Source organism: Pseudophryne corroboree, chromosome 7 (assembly GCF_028390025.1).
Source record: "Pseudophryne corroboree isolate aPseCor3 chromosome 7, aPseCor3.hap2, whole genome shotgun sequence".
NCBI classification, from domain to species: Eukaryota; Metazoa; Chordata; class Amphibia; order Anura; family Myobatrachidae; genus Pseudophryne; species Pseudophryne corroboree.
The window spans coordinates 489,010,644-489,032,355 of NC_086450.1; the positions used below are offsets into that span (position 1 = coordinate 489,010,644).

The 21,712-nt window shown below is 46.0% G+C and overlaps 1 protein-coding gene across 1 annotated transcript in view; it reads left to right on the forward strand.

Moving 5' to 3' along the window:
* Positions 1–6,928: 6,928 nt before the first annotated feature.
* Positions 6,929–21,712, forward strand: part of LOC134945693 (guanylate-binding protein 1-like) — a 328,447-nt gene continuing 313,663 nt past the window's right edge. The window contains exon 1 of the mRNA XM_063935138.1: positions 6,929–7,067. The gene's annotated coding sequence lies outside the window, so the exon portion shown is untranslated. The remainder of the gene's footprint in view (positions 7,068–21,712) is intronic.

Below are 21,712 nucleotides of genomic sequence, written 5' to 3' on the forward strand. Positions count from 1 at the left end.
GTATGTATTTGTAAGATACAATTACTAGCCATATCAGTTGTACAATAGTGTATTATGCAACAGTCGTTTTTTCTCTTTTTTCTTTTTTTCCTTTCTTCACATTGTTTTTATTATTACATTGGTCTGTGTGTTGTTATCGTACCATTAATGGTTAAATTCACATGTATTTCTTTGGATTATCCGGTCCTCATACTAGTATTTGTTATCTACAACTGCTGAGGAGGTGGAGATGCATTGTAATTGCATTCTCTACCGCACCTGAACAGCTGCAGTAAATCACGTGGTTTTTTACCCTATTTAAGGGCAAAACCACCCGCTGGCGGTGATGCAGGGCAGTCAGGAGTGGTAGCTGACATCTGGGCTGGACTGAAGGACCTGTCAACGATTACGGACATGTCATCTACTGTCACTGCATATGATTCTGTCACCATTAAAGAATGGTGGAGGATTATATGAGTGACTGCATCCAAGTAGGCACGTCACACAGTCCGTACGTATACTGGCAGGAAAAAGAGGCAATTTGGAGGCCCTTGCACAAACTGGCTTTATTCTACCTAAGTTGCCCTCCCTCCAGTGTGTACTCTGAAGAGTGTTTAGTGCAGCCGGTCACCTTGTCAGTGATCAGTGTACGATGTTACTTCCACAAAATGTGGAGAAGATGATCTTCATCAAAATGAGTTATAATCAATTCCTCCATGGAGACATTCACCAGCAGCAATTGCCTCCAGAAAGTACACGGGGACCTGAGATGGTGGATTCCAGTGGGGACGAATTAATACTCTGTGAGGAGGAGGATGTACACAGTGAAAGGGGTGATGAATTGGAGGATGAGGATGAGGTGGACATCTTGCCTCTGTAGAGCCAGTTTGTGCAAGGAGAGATTGATTGCTTCTCTTTTGGTGGGGCCCCAAACCAACCAGTCATTTCAGCCACAGTCGTGTGGCAGACCCTGTCGCTGAAATGATGGGTTTTTTAAAGTGTGCATGTCCTGTTTATACAACATTATGGTGGGTCGGAGGGCCCAAGGACAATTCCATCTTGCACCTCTTTTTTTATTTTATTTAACTTTGCATCATGTGATGTTTGGGGCTAATTTTTTTAAGTGCCATCCTGTCTGACACTGCAGTGCCACTCCTAGATGGGCCAGGTGTTTGTGTCGGCCACTTGGGTTGCTTAGCTTAGTCATCCAGCGACCTTGGTGCAAATTTTAGGACTAAAAATAATATTGTGAGGTGTGAGGTGTTCAGAATAGACTGAAAATGAGTGGAAATTGTGGTTATTGAGGTTAATAATACTATGGGATCAAAATTACCCCCAAATTCTATGATTTAAGCTGTTTTTGAGGGATTTTGTAAAAAAACACCCGAATCCAAAACACACCCGAATCCGACAAAAAAATTTCAGGGAGGTTTTGCCAAAACGCGTCCGAATCCAAAACACGGCTGCGGAACCGAATCCAAAACCAAAACACAAAACCCAAAATATTTCCGGTGCACATCTCTAGCTCTTACCCAAAGTTTCTGAACTTGACACTGACTTCTGATGAATGCGCAGCAGGTGGCGTATAAGGGAAGATGTTCCTAGGTGGTTAACATCCTTACCCCTACTTATTACAGATTGACAGAGGAAACAGATGGCTTGACACCTGTTGTCCGGATTTGTGGAGAAATAATTCCACACCGAAGAGGTGGCTTTTTTGGTAGTTTGCCCAGGCATCACAAAGGGCTTTTTCGTCCCAAGGACAACAGGTGTCTTCCCCGCTGCCTGACTTAAACAAACCACATCACCATCAGAATCCTCATCGTCAACTTCCTTCTCAGCGCCAGGAACACCCATATCCTCATCCTGGTGTACTTCAACAGTGACATCTTCAATTTGATTATCAGGAACTGGACTGTGGGTGTTCCTTACAGCACTTGCAGGGGGCGTGCAAATGGTGGAAGGAGCCACCTATTCCCGTCCAGTGTTGGGAAGGTCAGGCATCGCAACCGCTGACACACTTGGACTCTCCTTGGGCATTTGTGATACCATCTCAGAGCTCACAGTTCTTTTCTCTGCTCTTTCCAGATTAACTCTTTTCATTTTTCTAGCGGGAAGATGAGGGCTTCCATCGTCATGTAAAACTGAACCACTAGCCATGAACATAGACCATGGCCTCAGCCGTTCCTTGCCACTCTGTGTTGTAAATGGCATATTGGCAAGTTTACGCTTCTCCTCAGACGCTTTTAATTTAGATTTTTGGGTAATTTTACTGAACTTTGGCTTTTTGGATTTTACGTGCCCTCTACTATCACATTGGGCCACGGCCTTGGCAGACGACGTTGATGGCATTTCATCGTCTATGTCATGGCTAGTGGCAGCAGCTTCAGCACTAGGAGGAAGTAGTTCTTGATCTTTCCGTATTTTCTCCTAAAAATTTTTGTTCTAGATTATTTTTTGGGAGTTATATGAGACAATATGCGTCACAGGAATGACTGGAATTACTGATGACACAGGACACTACCACTGGTCTGATGCAGCCCAACAGGTTGTTATAATTGTTATACTGCAACAGTGGACATAGAGCAGCAGCAGCAGCGTATATTGTCACTAGAATTAGTGATGACACAGGACACTACCACTGGTCTGCACAACACAGCAACACTTTACAGCTACACTGGATATATGGCAGCAGAGAACACCAACACTGTGACTGGCTGGACTGATGTAGCACAATACACTTGTAGCCCCTTAAACTATTTGTTTATAATGAGATGTTTTAGAGTATAAATTCTCTGAAAATTATAATAAATATATATTAATTATTTAATTAATGTGTAAATACATGAAATATATTTAAGATGTATATTGTATCCCTGAATTGTTTATAAAGGAGGGTGGATGGTGGTTGGTAAATACAGTGTAATGTAGACTATTAGAATTAATACCAGGACACTTTGGCACGAGAAGGGCTAGTGAGACTTTTCTAGAAGCCCTCGTGCCGGGTAGTGGGTGCCAGGATGATGAGCCGTTGGAGAGGGAAGCTCGAGCTGGAGAGAGAGCCACGAGGACAGAGAGACTCTGAGGAGATCTGAGTGCGGCTGAGGAAAAGTACCGAAGGCGCGGTGTAGTCCGGCGTCGGAGCCCACCCGTGAGTCCACCGAGGCAAAGAGAGAGACGCGGGAAGGTGTGCGACGAAGGGCTGAGAGAGAGGCATCGCTGAGGAAAGGGAGACGCGCTGTACCCGAGTGACGGCAAGTGGCGGCCAAGGAGTATAGTGACTGGGCGCCCAGATGGAGTGACGAGAATTACCAGCGGCAAACCCCGGTAAGCGGTGTGGAGTGATCTGATCTCCGGTAGCAGAGGCCCCAGGTAACGGAGGAGCTGCATCAGGGAAAGCGGCGCTGAAGAGAAGTTCACTCGGGCAGCCCAAAAAGCTCTCTCCAGAACCCACCCCCAGGGGCTCGGCTAATCCGCATTCCACCAACCCGATCAGGGCAGTGGTGACACAACTGTGAGTGACTGTATAAGGGAGGGGAGGAGGTGGTTTCTGCCATACAATAGTATGAGAGGTATGGACCTGAATAAACTGCAGCACCTAAAGGGCACCCCCTATGTGGGATGTTACATATGTAATAGCATTACAGTGAAGGGAATTTATATCCAATTCTAGCAAGGAAGCTGTTCATTCTGCTGTAATGGATATATGAACAGGACTTATAACATTGACTGTATATTATTGAAAGGAATAATACTCTCCCCGTAAGAGGATGATGTTGTAGCAGGTAGAAGAAAGTAACTGACTTGTTAGTATCTGAATCCAACCTTCCCCTATGTTCACAGTATAATATACTAAATGCCATTATAAGCATATAGAAAGGGTAAGAGAATAACTGCCTTACCTGTGAAAAAGGAATTGAAGGAGTGGAAAAGCCCTTTACTAAAGGTATAACAAAGGTGCATAGACTTTTTCTCACATCGGGCAATCCTGATTATCTTATGCACAGGGCAGGATAATATTTCGTGATACACTACCCCATTGCATATATGGTTTGGTCGTTCAAGTATAATAATTACATATCCTGTGTGAGGACAATAGACTGTATGATCACATAAGTGGAATGATAAACCGTGACTTCCCCAGGATTAGATGAAGTAGATAGTTGGGGGAGAAATATAATAGCTGTACCCTGTATAAATCGCAAGGGAATCAGTTATCTCCTGATGAATTCCCATTGATGGATTCCCGTTCCTACTTCATGTGGACCAGTATCTTATAACTTGACAAGGATCCTCAAGTCAGATAAACCGACTGGAATAGTGACAGTGGAAACCTCCAAATTTATAGTGATAAGAAGGATATAAATAGGGTACATAGGTACTGGATTTCAGTGACGTCAGTAAAGGTATTCTCCCTTTAAATATCGAGACGCTTTTGAACCGCAATAGGCTACCGATAGTCCACGATCAGTGGAATATTATCATACCACACCTGACTACCAAAGCAACGGTAAAACATAGGGGGTATATATTTAATGACATTGATTATTTGAGTACAATTATCGTACTGCATTCATCATTAAGTGACGACTAATGCCATTTTAACCAACGTAAATTGGGCCCCAACAGTGCACCAACGAAAACCACCGAGTGAAGAAAGAGACTGCAGAAAGACAAATAAGGTTATGGTATATGTATGTTTAATATATATATGCAATACAGTAGTTATAAGATTGTTGTATTGAACACACTGTTACAATATAGATATTTAAATGAAAATATTGTAGTATAGTATATCTTTATTCTGTGTGTAGTGAGTTAACACAATATGAATATGCATACCCTAATAGGGACATAAGTTAATGGTGTGTTAATTCTGAGACCAACCACGTATAGGAAAGTATAAATTCAGGTCCATAAATACTTACCGTGGATGTGGACAAGTGGCCGCCGTCAGCTGGACCTAGGGATCTGAAAGACAAAAGAAGAGAACAAGGTAAATTAAACACATCACCCAACCCACACTCTAAACAGTAACTACAACACTACTGGCAACCGCTTTCCCAAGCAAGCCTGGGTTGGTCTATAGATTGCTTGGGTGGAGGCACTATGTCATCTGGGAATAGTAACCTTTGTATTGCATAAAGTGGGAGCTATTAAGGGTTACATTTGAACACCAACACTGTGACTGGCTGGACTGATGTAGCACAATACACTGACTACACTGGACTGGACTGATGCAGCACAATACACTGACTACACTGAACTGGACTGAGCAACACAGCACTTTTCCACCCCACTTTCCCGCCCCAACACACAGACACTGAACACTGAGGACATGTCCTCTCTATACACTCTCCGAGACTAGAGTGAAAATGGCGGGGACGCGCGGCTCCTTATATGGAATCCAAATCCCGCGAGAATCCGACAGCGGGGTGATGACGTTTTGCCGCATTCGGGTTTCCGACTCAGTAGGGAAAATCCGAGCCTGACTTGGATCCGGACTTGGAAGGCAAAGACCGGTAGGGTTCGGTTCTCTGAAAACCGAACCCGCTCATCTCTACTTTAGACCATAGTTGCCTACCCTCCCTCATTCTGTAGCAGACTCCCTGAAACAGTGGGATCCGTTCTCTATGTCGACAGCAACTAGGTCGACAGTGTCTAGGTCGACCACTATTAGTCAACAGTAACTATGTCGACAGGGTTTCTAGGTCGACAGGGTCTTTAGGTCGACAGGTCAAAAGGTCGACGTGAGTTTTTCACGATTTTTTTTTCTTTTTTTAACTTTTTCATACTTAACGATCCAGGTGGACTATGATTGGAATGGCAATCTGCCCGAAGCATGGTGAGCAAGGAAAGCCATGCGAGGGGACACGGTGCACTAATTGGGGTTCCCGGTCACCCTACAAAGAAAACAACACCAAAAAAACCTTTAAAAACTCATGTCGACCTTTTGACCTGTCGACCTAAAGACCCTGTCGACCTAGAAACCCTGTCGACCTAGTTACTGTCAACCAATAGCGGTCGACCTAGACACTGTCGACCTAGTTACTATCTACCTTCCATACCACACCCAAAATAGCAACAATCTCCCTGACTCCCTGAATAGACCAGCAATCTCCCTTATTGCACCTTAAGGGGGGTACTCACCGAGCGATATTCTAAGCAATCTGACTAGATTGTTTAGAATTTCAGCATTATCGCTCTGTGTGTACCCTCGATAGCGATGTGCAGCCCCGCGCATCGCTATCGCTGGTGCTAGATTGGCCTGCATGCAGGCCAATCTAGCAGGTCGCTCACTTCACCCGCTGGGTGAAGTGAGCGGCCCCCCATCTCCCATCGCATGTACAGCACAGATCGCGCTGTGCTGAGTGGCGGGAGAGATGTGTGCTGAGCGGTTCGCTCAGCACACATCTCTCTCACATCGGCCCGTCTATATGGGCTTTTACGCCCATTATGTAGCTGTTACATTCTTGGGGTTATAAAAGAAATCAGAGATACATACATTCAGATAGGCTCATCAGCGCCATTTCCCTGCGTTGGTTATAGGGCACAATGATCCCTATGGCTACATGCAATTTAAATAAGGTTTCTCATGGCCACTTATAGTATATGGAAGCTCTTGTAAAACACAATACACAAACAAATCCTGCAAAATATCAGTGTCTTCTCTTCAGCAAGTAGATCTTACTGACTTTGGGGCTCATTTACATGTGGATGTAAGTCATTTTCATGACACGCCTCTCAGATGTAGCAGTACACGTCCGCGCTGGTAGGTGTCACTGTCACACTCTCCCTGACAATGCTTTATCAAAAGTAGGTAAGTGTGCTTCAGACTTATGTCGCATTTATCGTTTGTATAATGGCCTGAGTCTGGCACCAGCACACGGTTATACAGACAACATTGTGTTACAGGTCTTAGTACTTTTTCCTTTCACTTTCGCTATGTGTGGACTCTGCTTCATTTTATAGAACAGGGTGGAAGTGACTGTCGGTGAGTGAGAGACAGGCTGTATTACAGTGACACTGAGTATAGGTCTGCTGGGACGGAGACACAGGAGGAACACCGACACATCTGATAGGAGAAGGTAAGAAATAACCAGATCATTCCCTTTACCATATAATGCAAACCTGGCCTCCAGCAGCTGAGTCCTGTGATGTGTATATAGCAGTGACGTGCGGTGAGGTCAGTGGCTAGGGAGGCACAGGCTAGTATCAGAGACAGACTTACACACACACCTACAGTATATGAACCCCATAGTTCATTTGGCCATTATATAAATTACAAAGTTCCCACAGTATATACTTTGTTACTTTGTTTTGGTCACAAAAGGTCGGGCAGAGATCACTAAAAACTTGGTTTATCCCTATACTGCACCAACCCAAAATAATAACACAGAACATATTGCAGGGGCGTTTTAACAGAGGAGGGGTCCGGTGTGCAGACTCTGGGTGGGCCCCTCCTCTCCATGGTGCAGTAAGCCCCAGCATTATGCCAGAGTCTACTGTGCATGCGCAGGACTCCGGAAACATGGCACCGACCATGTTCCGGACACTAATTTCACTACTGTGCATGTGCAGGACTCCGGAAACATGGCACCGACCATGTTCCGGACACTAATTTCACTACTGCGCATATGCGGTGGCCATTTTGCCTACGATTGTTGACGTGGCTGAAGGGCCCAGCACGGGACTCTGGAAGGTTATGTATAACATGGGTACAGTGTGTGCGGCGTGGGACCCCCCTTGAACCAAGGGGCCCATGTGCACCGCACACTTTGCACCCATTATAGAAACGATATTGTGCAGAACCTCTGCAGAAGCAGCCTAAACATTATTGAGCACTATCTGCCTCCTCCCCGTGGCAGTGGGTTGGTTTCCCACAGGAGGGGAGTAGGCCTGCCCTGTGGCCCCCTTGCCCCACCGCAGCATCCACAGTCACAGAACATTCCTCTGCATGTTAGCTGTACTGATCATCGGCTTATCTGTCATGTCGGCTGCTCCTGGTTGATGATATTTATAACATACTTGCCTACTTTCTGGCAGCTCTCTCCGGGAGAGAGCTGCCAGGACGGCTCAGTGGAGGGGCTGGACAATGATGAGAGGAGGGGGTGGGGAGGAGGCGGAACAGGGCGTGGTGGAGGAGGGGCAGAGGCGGGACGAAGGCGGGGTTACAGCATCACATCATCTAAATCACGCCCCCAGCTCTGCAATGCCGCAATAACCGGCATTTTACAGCAGGGGGCGTGACTATGATGACGCGATTCAACAAGAATCGCGTCATCTTCTGTCCGTACCGTCCACTTTACTCTCAAAGTGGGTGGCCGGGCAGGGGGGAAATGAAAAACCGGGAGACTTGTCTGCTCTTCCGGAGGGGCGGGAGGGTCACCCGATTTTCAGGAGCCTCCCGGCCATTCCGGGAGAGTAGGCAAGTATGATTTATAAGCATAAATATTGTATTATTCTAATAATTTTTATCTAGTCAAAACTCTGAAGTACAGTATACTGGAGTATGACAGCTGAGGCTCCGCCTCCTCTGCCTTCCCTGACCCGCATGCCTCCCCTGCCTCCTATGCCTCCCGTGCCTCCCCTGACCTCACGACACTGGTATGCGGGTAAAAGCATCCAGTCTGTTTGTACTTCACCCTAGTTACTAATGGCATATTTATCAATATTTTTTTACTAAAATAATGTGAAAACAGCTATTTTCACGCCCATTTGACATTATTTTAGTATCACAGATCTAAAAAAAAATAAGAATAAAAAAATGTACACAATGGCATTGTCTCTTTCCGGGCCTAAAACCCGTGGTGCCATCTACAAAAGGCGCTCACCTTACCCACGTGCCCACACAAGCCAGCCGTATCAGCAGCCACAGCTGTTGTGCACAGTATGTGATGTTAAGCGTGAGACGTTACACCAGGTAACATGTACAATACAATGGGGGGGATTCAGAGCTGATCGTAGATCTACCAACAAAATCTCCCAGCACAGGGTTAGTCAGCCTCGTCCGCCACAGACATGGACGGTGCAAGGTCTCTCTGCACCCTAGGCAAAGCTTCAGCCTAGAACCTCCTAACCTGCAATTCCCACAACCACCTCTCGGAGGGGGATGCAGGTAGACTGGGGTGAATTGCATCATTATGCATATGATTAGAACAGCAGCAGCAGCCAGCGCAGTGTAAAAGAAGGAGGCTGCATACAGAGACATCCTTCAGATTTTTGCTAGATTCATTCAGTGGCGCCCCCCAGAGGCCGGCGCCCCTAGGCAGCTGCCTAAAGCTGCCTAATGGTAGAGCCGGCCCTGGCCACAGACATCCGAAAACAGCGCACAGCGGTGATGCTTTCGCACCTGCCGAGTAGATCCTTGTCTACGCAACATAGCTGTGAAGGCAGACGGCTAGCCGCCATATCTTTGCCCACAGGGGTTGTGTGTGCCATGATGCAGCCACCTTGGCCCGCCCCTCCAATGCCACTGACACGCCTCCCCAAAGCCGCCGACACCCCACCAACCGTCTTGCGACCGTGCTGCCTGTAAGTCAGGTAGAGGCGATCGCACAAGAGCACTGCCTCATCTGAAAAATACTTTTTTCTCCAGTTTTGACTATAAAATTATTAGAATAATACAAAGAAGATATTTCAAACATATTCTCTGTATTTTTCATATTCTTTATATAGTCAAAACTCTGGTGCAAACGTTAGTCTGGCAGGAAAGGCTCTGGCTTGTATAACTAATTATATATGCAGCTCCCAAAAGGCAGTCTGGAAGATTGCTCAATTAGAGGCCTAAATAATACTAAAATAAAGAGAAAAAGGGGGTTTTCTGTTTTTACACCCTGTTCACATCATTTTAGTATCACCTGAATGTAACAAAGGGCATTATTTGGAGCGGTTTTCAAGAAAAACTACCCAAACCCTTTAATTTACTTATTTTTAGTAACCCACATCGCATTCCTCATACTTATAATGGGAAATGTGATGTGGCCAAATTTACTAAAAAAGAAATTGTGAAAAAATACCGCAGTGTGCCCTGTGATAATAATGCCAGCTCAGACTGGCGAGATCACAGGGCAGCACTGCGATAGGGAGACGTTTGCCCCTGGCAGAGAAAGCTGTGCGGGACCCGGCTCCAGTGATCAGCTATGTGTATCCGATGGACATACAAGCCAATCACAGTGTAAAATAAAAAAATAAAATAAATACTCACCTGTCCAGGGATCCGGTGTCTGCAGCTCCGGAGAGCGCTGCCGGGCACTAGATCCCCCATGTGCTGCGCTGTGACCGCAGGTGCAGTAAAGTGACGCTGCAAAGCAGCAGTGCACTTTACAGCACCTGGAGTCACCACAGGACACAGGATCTGGCGCCCGGTAGCCCTGCTAGAGAAGCGTGGACAGGCGCCCGGCAGCCCTGCAGGAGCAGCGTGGACTGGCTCCGTGGACTGTAGGGTAGTGGGGTCCGCGGCACACTGGGGGGGTAGTTACAAAGGGGGGGTCGACCTGTCAGTGGCGGTGTCGGCAGGGGTGGCACATGCGCAACAAGACATCGGGGTATATTTTACAATTAAAAAACACATGTATAAAATATCATTTTAAGAGCGATTATTGATCACCCACATTGGAAATTGTATGTCAGTTTAATACCATTGGGTATAATAGCTCACGGTGTAGCAACTGTCTGTACATGCCGTACTTGTTATGAGGAAGCAGCGGCTGCAGGATGTCCATGTCTGTACCGTTTGAGATGCTCTGGCGTTCCGTTAGCACATGGACTCCCCCCTCCCCCTCCCGTGGTGTCTGGGGTGGATGGGGTTAGGGGGATGATTACATTTACAAAACAAAGGATTCACATAAGACATACTGACTCGTATCCAGACATTAGAAACATGTCATCAGGGACATAATATGACGTTTATGCTCTAATTTATCAATGAGTGATAGATTTCACTGTGAGTGATAAATTTCACCAGCCAATCCGCTCCTGACTGTCATTTTTCAAACTCGGCCTGTGACATGACAGTTAGGAGCTGATTGGCTGGTGCAATTTATCACTTACGGTGAAATTTATCTCTCATTGATGAATAAGGACATTAATACGGACAATTTATACAAGGATAGTGCAGTGTGCATACATGGGTTCTAGACACATGCGTCTAGTGCGAGGGGACAGCAAAGAAGGGGTGAAGTTTAAATGCATTCTGGGGTGCATTGTAGATATATGGCTGCAGGGGCAAGGGTTGCTGGGTGGATGGTAGTGCTTTTAGTACTACCAGCTCGTGCAGGGCATTAAAAGCGTTTTGGTACTTGTGGTACCATAAGAATGTTGGTGTATGTGTTAAATCTGATGGGTTAACAACAGAAATAATGAGTGTAGGGCTTGGCTTGTTTGGTAAGGCAGGTGGTGGCATTGACCAATCAGAACACAGGGGCGGGGCTTCACATGTGTTGGGGGCGGAGCTATGCTCTGTATCCAGACACCGCATAAAAAAACAACAACAAGTATTTGGTTATACTTTTCCATCGATGGAGGGAAACCGTCTGGTTCTCCCCCATCGATGGCAAAAGTATTCTACATCGCCCATAATTTTTATTCATCAATGGTCGATGGCAATCCCTACTGTGACGGGGGAGTGAGGACAGTCTCTCTGCATGGTCAGGACTAAAAAGGACCAATCCTCCAAAACCTTTTAACATACCGACATACTGGAGATTGGCGTGTGCGTCAACGTCTGTGATTGTGTGTGATTGTGATGCTTGTCCACATTTGTGTGTGTGTTTAAAGGGTGTAAAGGGTGGGCATTGCTGTGTCCCGTCCCTGTAGGTGATCTACAGGTGAAACTCAGAAAATTAAAATATCGTGCAAAAGTTCATTTATTTCAGTAATTCAACTTAAAAGTAGAGATGAGCGCCTGAAATTTTTCGGGTTTTGTGTTTTGGTTTTGGGTTCGGTTCCGCGGCCGTGTTTTGGGTTCGAACGCGTTTTGGCAAAACCTCACCGAATTATTTTTGTCGGATTCGGGTGTGTTTTGGATTCGGGTGTTTTTTTCCAAAAACACTAAAAAACAGCTTAAATCATAGAATTTGGGGGTCATTTTGATCCCAAAGTATTATTAACCTCAAAAACCATAATTTACACTCATTTTCAGTCTATTCTGAATACCTCACACCTCACAATATTATTTTTAGTCCTAAAATTTGCACCGAGGTCGCTGTGTGAGTAAGATAAGCGACCCTAGTGGCCGACACAAACACCGGGCCCATCTAGGAGTGGCACTGCAGTGTCACGCAGGATGTCCCTTCCAAAAAACCCTCCCCAAACAGCACATGACGCAAAGAAAAAAAGAGGCGCAATGAGGTAGCTGTGTGAGTAAGATTAGCGACCCTAGTGGCCGACACAAACACCGGGCCCATCTAGGAGTGGCACTGCAGTGTCACGCAGGATGGCCCTTCCAAAAAACCCTCCCCAAACAGCACATGACGCAAAGAAAAAAAGAGGCGCAATGAGGTAGCTGACTGTGTGAGTAAGATTAGCGACCCTAGTGGCCGACACAAACACCGGGCCCATCTAGGAGTGGCACTGCAGTGTCACGCAGGATGGCCCTTCCAAAAAACCCTCCCCAAACAGCACATGACGCAAAGAAAAAAAGAGGCGCAATGAGGTAGCTGACTCTGTGAGTAAGATTAGCGACCCTAGTGGCCGACACAAACACCGGGCCCATCTAGGAGTGGCACTGCAGTGTCACGCAGGATGTCCCTTCCAAAAAACCCTCCCCAAACAGCACATGACGCAAAGAAAAAAAGAGGCGCAATGAGGTAGCTGTGTGAGTAAGATTAGCGACCCTAGTGGCCGACACAAACACCGGGCACATCTAGGAGTGGCACTGCAGTGTCACGCAGGATGTCCCTTCCAAAAAACCCTCCCCAAACAGCACATGACGCAAAGAAAAAAAGAGGCGCAATGAGGTAGCTGTGTGAGTAAGATTAGCGACCCTAGTGGCCGACACAAACACCGGGCCCATCTAGGAGTGGCACTGCAGTGTCACGCAGGATGTCCCTTCCAAAAAACCCTCCCCAATCAGCACATGATGCAAAGAAAAAGAAAAGAAAAAAGAGGTGCAAGATGGAATTATCCTTGGGCCCTCCCACCCACCCTGATGTTGTATAAACAAAACAGGACATGCACACTTTAACCAACCCATCATTTCAGTGACAGGGTCTGCCACACGACTGTGACTGATATGACGGGTTGGTTTGGACCCCCCCCAAAAAAGAAGCAATTAATCTCTCCTTGCACAAACTGGCTCTACAGAGGCAAGATGTCCACCTCATCTTCACCCTCCGATATATCACCGTGTACATCCCCCTCCTCACAGATTATCAATTCGTCCCCACTGGAATCCACCATCTCAGCTCCCTGTGTACTTTGTGGAGGCAATTGCTGCTGGTCAATGTCTCCGCGGAGGAATTGATTATAATTCATTTTAATGAACATCATCTTCTCCACATTTTCTGGATGTAACCTCGTACGCCGATTGCTGACAAGGTGAGCGGCGGCACTAAACACTCTTTCGGAGTACACACTTGTGGGAGGGCAACTTAGGTAGAATAAAGCCAGTTTGTGCAAGGGCCTCCAAATTGCCTCTTTTTCCAGCCAGTATAAGTACGGACTGTGTGACGTGCCTACTTGGATGCGGTCACTCATATAATCCTCCACCATTCTATCAATGTTGAGAGAATCATATGCAGTGACAGTAGACGACATGTCCGTAATCGTTGTCAGGTCCTTCAGTCCGGACCAGATGTCAGCATCAGCAGTCGCTCCAGACTGCCCTGCATCACCGCCAGCGGGTGGGCTCGGAATTCTGAGCCTTTTCCTCGCACCCCCAGTTGCGGGAGAATGTGAAGGAGGAGATGTTGACAGGTCGCGTTCCGCTTGACTTGACAATTTTGTCACCAGCAGGTCTTTCAACCCCAGCAGACCTGTGTCTGCCGGAAAGAGAGATCCAAGGTAGGCTTTAAATCTAGGATCGAGCACGGTGGCCAAAATGTAGTGCTCTGATTTCAACAGATTGACCACCCGTGAATCCTTGTTAAGCGAATTAAGGGCTGCATCCACAAGTCCCACATGCCTAGCGGAATCGCTCCCTTTTAGCTCCTTCTTCAATGCCTCCAGCTTCTTCTGCAAAAGCCTGATGAGGGGAATGACCTGACTCAGGCTGGCAGTGTCTGAACTGACTTCACGTGTGGCAAGTTCAAAGGGCATCAGAACCTTGCACAACGTTGAAATCATTCTCCACTGCACTTGAGACAGGTGCATTCCATCTCCTATATCGTGCTCAATTGTATAGGCTTGAATGGCCTTTTGCTGCTCCTCCAACCTCTGAAGCATATAGAGGGTTGAATTCCACCTCGTTACCACTTCTTGCTTCAGATGATGGCAGGGCAGGTTCAGTAGTTTTTGGTGGTGCTCCAGTCTTCTGTACGTGGTGCCTGTACGCCGAAAGTGTCCCGCAATTTTTCTGGCCACCGACAGCATCTCTTGCACGCCCCTGTCGTTTTTAAAAAAATTCTGCACCACCAAATTCAAGGTATGTGCAAAACATGGGACGTGCTGGAATTTGCCCATATTTAATGCACACACAATATTGCTGGCGTTGTCCGATGCCACAAATCCACAGGAGAGTCCAATTGGGGTAAGCTATTCCGCGATGATCTTCCTCAGTTGCCGTAAGAGGTTTTCAGCTGTGTGCGTATTCTGGAAAGCGGTGATACAAAGCGTAGCCTGCCTAGGAAAGAGTTGGCGTTTGCGAGATGCTGCTACTGGTGCCGCCGCTGCTGTTCTTGCGGCGGGAGTCCATACATCTACCCAGTGGGCTGTCACAGTCATATAGTCCTGACCCTGCCCTGCTCCACTTGTCCACATGTCCGTGGTTAAGTGGACATTGGGTACAACTGCATTTTTTAGGAGACTGGTGAGTCTTTTTCTGACGTCCGTGTACATTCTCGGTATCGCCTGCCTAGAGAAGTGGAACCTAGATGGTATTTGGTAACGGGGGCACACTGCCTCAATAAATTGTCTAGTTCCCTGTGAACTAACGGCGGATACCGGACGCACGTCTAACACCAACATAGTTGTCAAGGACTCAGTTATCCGCTTTGCAGTAGGATGACTGCTGTGATATTTCATCTTCCTCGCAAAGGACTGTTGAACAGTCAATTGCTTACTGGAAGTAGTACAAGTGGGCTTACGACTTCCCCTCTGGGATGACCATCGACTCCCAGCGGCAACAACAGCAGCGCCAGCAGCAGTAGGCGTTACACGCAAGGATGCATCGGAGGAATCCCAGGCAGGAGAGGACTCGTCAGACTTGCCAGTGACATGGCCTGCAGGACTATTGGCATTCCTGGGGAAGGAGGAAATTGACACTGAGGGAGTTGGTGGGGTGGTTTGCGTGAGCTTGGTTACAAGAGGAAGGGATTTACTGGTCAGTGGACTGCTTCCGCTGTCACCCAAAGTTTTTGAACTTGTCACTGACTTATTATGAATGCGCTGCAGGTGACGTATAAGGGAGGATGTTCCGAGGTGGTTAACGTCCTTACCCCTACTTATTACAGCTTGACAAAGGGAACACACGGCTTGACACCTGTTGTCCGCATTTCTGGTGAAATACCTCCACACCGAAGAGCTGATTTTTTTGGTATTTTCACCTGGCATGTCAACGGCCATATTCCTCCCACGGACAACAGGTGTCTCCCCGGGTGCCTGACTTAAACAAACCACCTCACCATCAGAATCCTCCTGGTCAATTTCCTCCCCAGCGCCAGCAACACCCATATCCTCCTCATCCTGGTGTACTTCAACACTGACATCTTCAATCTGACTATCAGGAACTGGACTGCGGGTGCTCCTTCCAGCACTTGCAGGGGGCGTGCAAATGGTGGAAGGCGCATGCTCTTCACGTCCAGTGTTGGGAAGGTCAGGCATCGCAACCGACACAATTGGACTCTCCTTGTGGATTTGGGATTTCAAAGAACGCACAGTTCTTTGCGGTGCTTTTGCCAGCTTGAGTCTTTTCAGTTTTCTAGCGAGAGGCTGAGTGCTTCCATCCTCATGTGAAGCTGAACCACTAGCCATGAACATAGGCCAGGGCCTCAGCCGTTCCTTGCCACTCCGTGTGGTAAATGGCATATTGGCAAGTTTACGCTTCTCCTCCGACAATTTTATTTTAGGTTTTGGAGTCCTTTTTTTACTGATATTTGGTGTTTTGGTTTTGACATGCTCTGTACTATGCCATTGGGCATCGGCCTTGGCAGACGACGTTGCTGGCATTTCATCGTCTCGGCCATGACTAGTGGCAGCAGCTTCAGCACGAGGTGGAAGTGGATCTTGATCTTTCCCTAATTTTGGAACCTCAACATTTTTGTTCTCCATATTTTAATAGGCACAACTAAAAGGCACCTCAGGTAAACAATGGAGATGGATGGATTGGATACTAGTATACAATTATGGACGGGCTGCCGAGTGCCGACACAGAGGTAGCCACAGCCGTGAACTACCGCACTGTACTGTGTCTGCTGCTAATATATAGACTGGTTGATAAAGAGATAGTATACTATTAACTAGTATGTATGTATAAAGAAAGAAAAAAAAACCACGGTTAGGTCACTGGTATATACAATTATGGACGGGCTGCGGAGTGCCGACACAGAGGTAGCCACAGCCGTGAACTACCGCACTGTACTGTGTCTGCTGCTAATATATAGACTGGTTGATAAAGAGATAGTATACTCGTAACTAGTATGTATGTATAAAGAAAGAAAAAAAAACCACGGTTAGGTGGTATATACAATTATGGACGGGCTGCCGAGTGCCGACACAGAGGTAGCCACAGCCGTGAACTACCGCACTGTACTGTGTCTGCTGCTAATATATAGACTGGTTGATAAAGAGATAGTATACTCGTAACTAGTATGTATGTATAAAGAAAGAAAAAAAAACCACGGTTAGGTGGTATATACAATTATGGACGGGCTGCCGAGTGCCGACACAGAGGTAGCCACAGCCGTGAACTACCGCACTGTACTGTGTCTGCTGCTAATATATAGACTGGTTGATAAAGAGATAGTATACTCGTAACTAGTATGTATGTATAAAGAAAGAAAAAAAAACCACGGTTAGGTGGTATATACAATTATGGACGGGCTGCGGAGTGCCGACACAGAGGTAGCCACAGCCGTGAACTACCGCACTGTACTGTGTCTGCTGCTAATATATAGACTGGTTGATAAAGAGATAGTATACTCGTGACTAGTATGTATGTATAAAGAAAGAAAAAAAAACCACGGTTAGGTGGTATATACAATTATGGACGGGCTGCCGAGTGCCGACACAGAGGTAGCCACAGCCGTGAACTACCGCACTGTACTGTGTCTGCTGCTAATATATAGACTGGTTGATAAAGAGATAGTATACTCGTAACTAGTATGTATGTATAAAGAAAGAAAAAAAAACCACGGTTAGGTGGTATATACAATTATGGACGGGCTGCCGAGTGCCGACACAGAGGTAGCCACAGCCGTGAACTACCGCACTGTACTGTGTCTGCTGCTAATATATAGACTGGTTGATAAAGAGATAGTATACTCGTAACTAGTATGTATGTATAAAGAAAGAAAAAAAAACCACGGTTAGGTCACTGGTATATACAATTATGGACGGGCTGCCGAGTGCCGACACAGAGGTAGCCACAGCCGTGAACTACCGCACTGTACTGTGTCTGCTGCTAATATATAGACTGGTTGATAAAGAGATAGTATACTCGTAACTAGTATGTATGTATAAAGAAAGAAAAAAAAACCACGGTTAGGTCACTGGTATATACAATTATGGACGGGCTGCCGAGTGCCGACACAGAGGTAGCCACAGCCGTGAACTACCGCACTGTACTGTGTCTGCTGCTAATATATAGACTGGTTGATAAAGAGATAGTATACTCGTAACTAGTATGTATGTATAAAGAAAGAAAAAAAAACCACGGTTAGGTCACTGGTATATACAATTATGGACGGGCTGCCGAGTGCCGACACAGAGGTAGCCACAGCCGTGAACTACCGCACTGTACTGTGTCTGCTGCTAATATATAGACTGGTTGATAAAGAGATAGTATACTCGTAACTAGTATGTATGTATAAAGAAAGAAAAAAAAACCACGGTTAGGTCACTGGTATATACAATTATGGACGGGCTGCCGAGTGCCGACACAGAGGTAGCCACAGCCGTGAACTACCGCACTGTACTGTGTCTGCTGCTAATATATAGACTGGTTGATAAAGAGATAGTATACTCGTAACTAGTATGTATGTATAAAGAAAGAAAAAAAAACCACGGTTAGGTCACTGGTATATACAATTATGGACGGGCTGCCGAGTGCCGACACAGAGGTAGCCACAGCCGTGAACTACCGCACTGTACTGTGTCTGCTGCTAATATATAGACTGGTTGATAAAGAGATAGTATACTCGTAACTAGTATGTATGTATAAAGAAAGAAAAAAAAACCACGGTTAGGTGGTATATACAATTATGGACGGGCTGCCGAGTGCCGACACAGAGGTAGCCACAGCCGTGAACTACCGCACTGTACTGTGTCTGCTGCTAATATATAGACTGGTTGATAAAGAGATAGTATACTCGTAACTAGTATGTATGTATAAAGAAAGAAAAAAAAACCACGGTTAGGTCACTGGTATATACAATTATGGACGGGCTGCCGAGTGCCGACACAGAGGTAGCCACAGCCGTGAACTACCGCACTGTACTGTGTCTGCTGCTAATATATAGACTGGTTGATAAAGAGATAGTATACTCGTAACTAGTATGTATGTATAAAGAAAGAAAAAAAAACCACGGTTAGGTCACTGGTATATACAATTATGGACGGGCTGCCGAGTGCCGACACAGAGGTAGCCACAGCCGTGAACTACCGCACTGTACTGTGTCTGCTGCTAATATAGACTGGTTGATAAAGAGATAGTATACTACTAATATTATATACTGGTGGTCAGGTCACTGGTCACTAGTCACACTGGCAGTGGCACTCCTGCAGCAAAAGTGTGCACTGTTTAATTTTAATATAATATTATGTACTCCTGGCTCCTGCTATAACCTATAACTGGCACTGCAGTAGTGCTCCCCAGTCTCCCCCACAATTATAAGCTGTGTGAGCTGAGCAGTCAGACAGATATATAATATATATAGATGATGCAGCACACTGGCCTGAGCCTGAGCAGTGCACACAGATATGGTATGTATGTGACTGAGTCACTGTGTGCTGTGTATCGCTTTTTTCAGGCAGAGAACGGATTATAAATAAAAGTGGTGGTCACTGGTCACTATCAGCAAAACTCTGCACTGTACACTACTGAGTACTCCTAATGCTCCCCAAAATTAGTAAATCAAGTGTCTAAACGGAGAGGACGCCAGCCACGTCCTCTCCCTATCAATCTCAATGCACGTGTGAAAATGGCGGCGACGCGCGGCTCCTTATATAGAATCCGAGTCTCGCGATAGAATCCGAGCCTCGCGAGAATCCGACAGCGTCATGATGACGTTCGGGCGCGCTCGGGTTAACCGAGCAAGGCGGGAAGATCCGAGTCGCTCGGACTCGTGAAAAAAAACATGAAGTTCTGGCGGGTTCGGATTCAGAGAAACCGAACCCGCTCATCTCTACTTAAAAGATGAAATTAATATATTATATAGACTCATTACATGCAAAGTGAGATATTTCAAGCATTTATTTGTTATAATTTTGATGATTGTGACTTTAAGCTTGAGAAAACCCCAAATCCTAAATCTCAGAAAATTAGAATATTACATAAAATCAATAAAAAAAAAGGATTTTAAATACAGAAATGTCAGCCCTCTGAGAAGTATAATCATGCTTATGTACTCAGTACTTGGTTTGGGCCCCTTTTGCATGAATTACTACCTCAATGCAGCGTGGCATGGATCCTATCAGCCGGTGGCACTGCTGAGGTGTTACAGAAGACCAGGATGGTTCAATAGCGGCCTCAGCTCTTCTGCATTGTTCCGTCTCATGTCTCTCATCTTTCTCTTGGCAATGCCCCTTAGATTCTCTATGGGGTTCAGGTCAGGCAAATTTGCTGGTCAATCCAGCACAGTAATCCCACGGTCATTGAACCAGTTTTTGGTATTTTTGACAGTGTGGCCAGGTGCTAAGTTCTGCTGGAAAATGAAATCAGCATCTCCATAAAGCTTGACTACTGAAGGAAGCATGAAGTGCACTAAAATGGCCTGGTAGACGGCTGCGATGACTCTGGACTTAATAAAGCAGAGTGGACCAACACCAGCAGATGACATGACTCCCCAAATCAACACAGACTGTGGAAACTTCACACAAGGTCCCAGAGTATGGAGGAAGAATGGAGAGGCACAAAATCCAAGATACTTGAAGTCCAGTGAGAAGTTTCCACATTCTGTGTTTATTTGGGGAGCCATGTCATCTGCTGGAGTTCTGGATTGGTTTTGGATCTGGATGTTTTTTGAAAAATAAATCATAAAAACAGCTAAAATCACAACATTTGGGGGTAATTTTGATCCTACTGTATTATTAACCTCAATAACATTAATTTTCACTCATTTCCAGTCTATTCTGAACATCTCACAATATTGTTATTAGGCCAAAAGTTTGCACCAAGGTTGCTGGATGACTAAGCTAAGCGTCACATGTGGGCGGCACAAACACCTGGCCCATCTAGGAGTGGCACTGCAGTGTCAGACAGGATGGTAGTTTTAAAAACTAGGCCTCAAAGAGCACATGATGCAAAGAAATAAAAAGAGGTGCAAGATGGAATTGTTCTTGGGCCCTTCCACCCACCCTTATGTTGTATAAACAGGACATGCACACTGTAACAAACTAATTATTTCAGCGACAGGGTCTGCCACACGATTGTGGCTGAAATGATTGGTTTGTTTGGGCCCCCACCAAAAAAGAAGCAATTAATCTCTCCTTGCACAAACTGGCTCTACAGAGGGAAGATGTAGTCATCATCCCTATCCTCTGCTTCCTCACCCCTTTAAGTGTGTACATCCCCCTCCTCACAGAGTATTAATTCTTCCCCACTGGAATCCACCATCACAGGTTCCGTGTAATTTCTGGAGGCAATTGCTGGTAAAGGTTTTCCTGGAGGAATTTATAATTAATTTTTTTTATTAATAATCCTCCACCATTCTTTCAGCGGTGACAGGGTCATATGCAGTGACAGTAGACATGACAGTAATTGTTGGCAGCTCCTTCAGTCCAGGCCAGATGTCACCACTTGCTCCTGACTGCCCTGCATCACTGCCAGCGGGTCGGGTAGAAAATGTTATACTTTTCCTTGCAGCCCCTGTTGCATTACAAAATGAAGGAGGAGCTGTTGACGGGTCACATTCCGCTTGAGTTGACAATTTTCTCACCAGCAGGTCTTTGAACCTCTGCAAACTTGTGTCTGCTGGAAAGAGAGATACAACATAGTCTTTAAACCTTGGATCGAGCACAGTGGCCAAAATGTAGTGCTCTGATTTCAACAGATTGACCACCTTTGAATCCTGGCAAAGTGAATGAAGGGCTCCATCCACAAGTCCCACATACTGTACTTAGCGGAATCGCTCCGTCTTAGCTCCTCCTTCAATTTCTCCAGCTTCTTCTACAAAAGCCTGATGAGGGGAATGACCTG